This window comes from Pleurodeles waltl, chromosome 5, assembly GCF_031143425.1.
Source record: "Pleurodeles waltl isolate 20211129_DDA chromosome 5, aPleWal1.hap1.20221129, whole genome shotgun sequence".
NCBI lineage: Eukaryota > Metazoa > Chordata > Amphibia > Caudata > Salamandridae > Pleurodeles > Pleurodeles waltl.
Window position 1 is genome coordinate 1,674,148,613 of NC_090444.1, and position 4,893 is coordinate 1,674,153,505.

Genomic DNA, 4,893 nt, shown 5'->3' on the forward strand with positions numbered 1-4,893 from the left:
GCTCTGCTCTCAGAGCTGTCCCCTGACTCTCAAGGTCCTCCACTGGGGTCTGCAACCCCCTCTCAACCCTATGTCTGGACTTCTGCACCCCCTCACTAGGAGGGGTACTGCCAGACACCAGAACTGTTGGGATGCTGGCTACAGTCACCCCCCCAAGTTCTTCTGACACTGCGGGGCTTCCCTCAAAAGGTGGCCCTACGGTACAGGCTAGGCTTCCCTCCTGGTGTTCCCTCATGGAACCCTCTAGGACCTGGGACCTACCTGGGACACTACAATCCTCTCCCACCACACTCGGTTGGGAACCACCTAGACCACTCCCTTCAGGAGCACCCCCAAATGCCTCTTCAGACTCTCTGGTACTCACCCAGAAGTCTGCCTCCATTGTAAGTTCCCTGGGGTCAGAGAACTCACACTCCACCTGGTGTTGGCGTAGCTCTGGAAAATAAGGACCAGACATATGCTCTCCAGCAATTACATCACTCTGCCCTTCACATGTATTAACCACAGTACCCTTCACCCAACCACCCAGTAACTCAACCTTGGAAAAGCACTCTACTTCACCCTCCTGAGACTGGTGAGACAGTATCTGTCTGTCCCTGACACTTAACCCAAACTCTTCTGGGATGTCTCTACACTCTATATCCAGGACGTCCACCAGGGGGGAACCCTTGTCTCTGTCACTCTCTGCTAGAGTCAGTAAAGTGTCCCTCCCCCCAGTAGGAATATGACTCCCTGTGCCAGTTCCCCAATCCTTCTCAGGGACCCTGTGCATAACGGGAACTACCTCATACCCTTGAACTGCCTGGGGTGTGTCAACTCCCTTCTTCAAGTTGGGCACCACATCTCTGGGCTTGTGCCCTTCTTCAGCAGTACTAGATGCAAGATTTTTGCTGCCACCATCTGAACTGGACTCAGCCCTTCCGGCCTCCAGTTTCAGCTCTTTACAGCTCAGCTCTTGAGCTGCAATCTTTTCTTCTTCCAGGGCTAAGAGTCTTTTTGCCTCAACCTCTGCAAGATACTCCTCTAATTGTTGCTCCTGTCTCCTTTGACTTCGGAGCCATTCATCTATTTCTGGGTCACTGTCCAACTCTGAGTAGTCTTCCTCCTCATCTGAGTAGTCTTCCTCCTCATCTGAGGGGTGCTTAGTCATTTGGTTTCTTGCTGCCTCTCTCTCTGCCCATCTTTCCTCCCCCCAGACTATGTAGTGATGGAGCATCTCCGCTTTAGTAGATCTCCTTGCTACAGGAAGGCCCCATTGTCTGCAAAGCTTCATTAGGTCAGCCTTAGTGAGGTGGTCAGTACGAACAAAGAATGAGTAGGTACACAATCCCATTTTGATAAGATCTTATCAGCAAAAACCAAAAATCCAAAGTCCAAAATATCAATAGTATATCCAGGAGGACATCAGAGAACCAAGAGCCAAAAAAGATGAAAAATCAAGTTGACCTTCAACTGTGGGTAGGTAGTGAAATACTTAGCTACTGTATGTCACTGCACAAACACAAGTCCTATCCTCACCGCTGATCACCAATGTTAGAAATGGGGTTTTTGGTTGGCAGTTAGGTTGCCCTCTGTCCAAGCAAGAACCCTCACTCTAGTCAGGGTAAGTCACACACAATCCAAAATCAGCCTGTGCTCACCCTCCGGTAGCTTGGCACGAGCAGTCAGGCTTAACTTAGAAGGCAATGTGTAAAGCATTTGTGCAATAAATCATACAACACCATAGCATAACACCACAAAAATACACCACACAGTATTTAGAAAAATATATAATATTTATCTGGGTATCTTCAGGTCAAAACGATCAAAGTTGCAATATGAATTTGTAAAGATATCACTGACAAGTGATATTAAGTGTCTTTAAGTCTTTAAAAAGCAATAAAGTGTCTTTCAAGCACAGAGTACCTGGTTTCTGGTGGGAAATCTCCTCAGAGGGCCACAGGAGAAGAGATGTGTGGAAAAAGGGGTGTGTGCGTCGATTTCCTCTCAGCACACACAGACTTGCGTCGTTCTTTTCCACGCGGGGAAGTCGGGCGTCGTTTTCCGGCGCGCAGACAGTCTCTTTTTGTGGATCGCGGGGATTACCAGATGTCCCGGGTCTGTGCGTGGATTCTCCTGCTTATTTTCCGGCTGCGCGTCGTTCTGCGGGGCTGCGCGTCGAAGTTTCGATCTCACGGTAGGCGTCGCGTCGATTTCTCCTTGGAAGTCGGGCGGCGTTGTCCTTGCGAGGCCGTGCGTCGAAATTTTGGTCTCACGGCAGGCGTCGCGTCGATTTCTCCTTGGAAGTCGGGCGGCGTTGTCCTTGCGAGGCCGTGCGTCAAAGTTTCGCACTCACGGTAGGCGTCGCGTCGATTTCTCCTGGAAAATCGGGCGGCTTTGTCCTTGCGAGGTTGTGCGTCGAAGTCTCGATCGTCCCGAGGGCGTCGCGTCGATCAGCGTCGGTGTGCGGCGTTTTTCTCGCCGCGAAACAAGCTGTGCGTCGAAATTTTCGGCGCACGGAGCGTCCAAGTGAAAGGAAGAAGTCTTTTTGGTCCTGAGACTTCAAGGAACAGGAGGCAAGCTCTATCCAAGCCCTTGGAGAGCACTTTCACAGCCAGACAAGAGTTCAGCAAGGCAGCAGGGCAACAGCAAGACAGCAGTCCTTTGTAGAAAGCAGACAGGTGAGTCCTTTGAGCAGCCAGGCAGTTCTTCTTGGCAGGATGTAGTTTCTGGTTCAGGTTTCTTCTCCAGCAAGTGTCTGATGAGGTAGGGCAGAGGCCCTGTTTTATACTAAGTTGTGCCTTTGAAGTGGGGGTGACTTCAAAGAGTCTCTAAGAAATGCACCAAGTTCCCTTTCAGCTCAATCCTGTCTGCCAGAGTCCCAGTAGGGGGTGTGGCAGTCCTTTGTGTGAGGGCAGGCCCTCCACCCTCCCAGCCCAGGAAGACCCATTCAAAATGCAGATGTATGCAAGTGAGGCTGAGTACCCTGTGTTTGGGGTGTGTCTGAGTGAATGCACAAGGAGCTGTCAACTAAACCTAGCCAGACGTGGATTGAAGGGCACAACAAGATTTTAGTGCAAAGAAATGCTCACTTTCTAAAAGTGGCATTTCTAGAATAGTAATATTAAATCCGACTTCACCAGTCAGCAGGATTTTGTATTACCATTCTGGCCATACTAAATATGACCTTCCTGCTCCTTTCAGATCAGCAGCTGCCACTTCAACAGTGTATGAGGGCAGCCCCAATGTTAGCCTATGAAAGGAGCAGGCCTCACAGTAGTGTAAAAACGAATTTAGGAGTTTCACACTACCAGGACATATAACTACACAGGTACGCGTCCTGCCTTTTACCTACACCGCACCCTGCTCTAGGGGTTACCTAGGGCACACATTAGGGATGACTTATATGTAGTAAAAGGGGAGTTCTAGGCTTGGCAAGTACTTTTAAATGCCAAGTCGAAGTGGCAGTGAAACTGCACACACAGGCCTTGCAATGGCAGGCCTGAGACAGGGTTAAGGGGCTACTGAAGTGGGTGGCACAACCAGTGCTGCAGGCCCACTAGTAGCATTTAATCTACCTGCCCTAGGCACATGTAGTGCACTCTACCAGGGACTTACAAGTAAATTAAATAGTCAATCATGGATAAACCAATCAGTAGTACAATTTACCCAGAGAGCATATGCACTTTAGCACTGGTTAGCAGTGGTAAAGTGCCCAGAGGTCAAAAGCCAACAACAACAGGTCAGAAAAAATAGGAGGAAGGAGGCAAAAAGTTTGGGGATGTCCCCGTCAAAAAGCCAGGTCCAACACATAATCTAGCAACAGTTTGGCTATTTTCTTTGTTCCTTCCAGGGGAATCTACAAACACTTGGTAACTTTAGAATCCCCAGGATGCTGGACAGAAAGGACATCATTTTGACGTGGCTTCCTCTTGTTGAAAAATGTTATGTTTTGAGCACGAGCTACCCCAATCAATCAAAAAAGGGCTAAGCACTGAGGTAGATTGGGGTAGGAGGGGTGGCAGGGAGGGAGAGGCTAATTAACCAAGAGGTAAATCCTTTCCAAACGCAATAAAGAGTACAATTTTCGACAAAAGCCCATTAATGGAAGATTTGCTGACAGTTTGCAGGAAATTCTGTGGTGTACTACTATTTTCACTTGTTTAGGAGGAAGGGCACAGGAGACAGGAGAAAATATTGGGACAAAATGGTTGTTGACACAAGGCTGGCACAATGTGCAGTGAAAAGTGGCAGGAAGTGGAAGGACATATACTGTTTCGTGCTGACATTATTAGACGTGTAACTTTCAGTAAGCTATATGCAGTGCACAAGTCCTAAAAAAAACAGAAGTGGGAAACTCACCAAGTCAGGCAGTATGCAAGTGACCCCATAGTGCGTGACAGCAGAGGGCATGACATCACTGCACAACATTGTACATGGCATCACAGGAAGTGACATCACATCCCATGACCTCACAGGAAGTGACCTCAGATCTTAAGACCTCACACATCTATTTAGCAGGTCTATCATGAGTACATTTCAGCGCATTACAATATTTAACAAATTCGATTTTGCGTCGGGGTGTGCCAAAAAAGTGACACAGCCCTGACGCAAAATCTGGGCCTCAATTTATACATTTATTTTTTAAACCCTGCCACAAACAAATTAGCAACAAGGAGACACGTGGCAGCAATTCTGCTCTGCTTTACTGGTTGCAAAGACTGCATTTTAAAATATCTTATGGGGTTAGGATACCTGCTGTAAAGATCTTTGTGTGTCCGGTAAATCATCTGTGATGTAAAGTGCTCTGACACCCTGCATTTGGATGAGTAGCACTACAGTGCTATAAAAAATAAAAACAAAATAGTGGTACTTGAATTGTTATTTGTGTAAATACTGACAGAGTAACATATC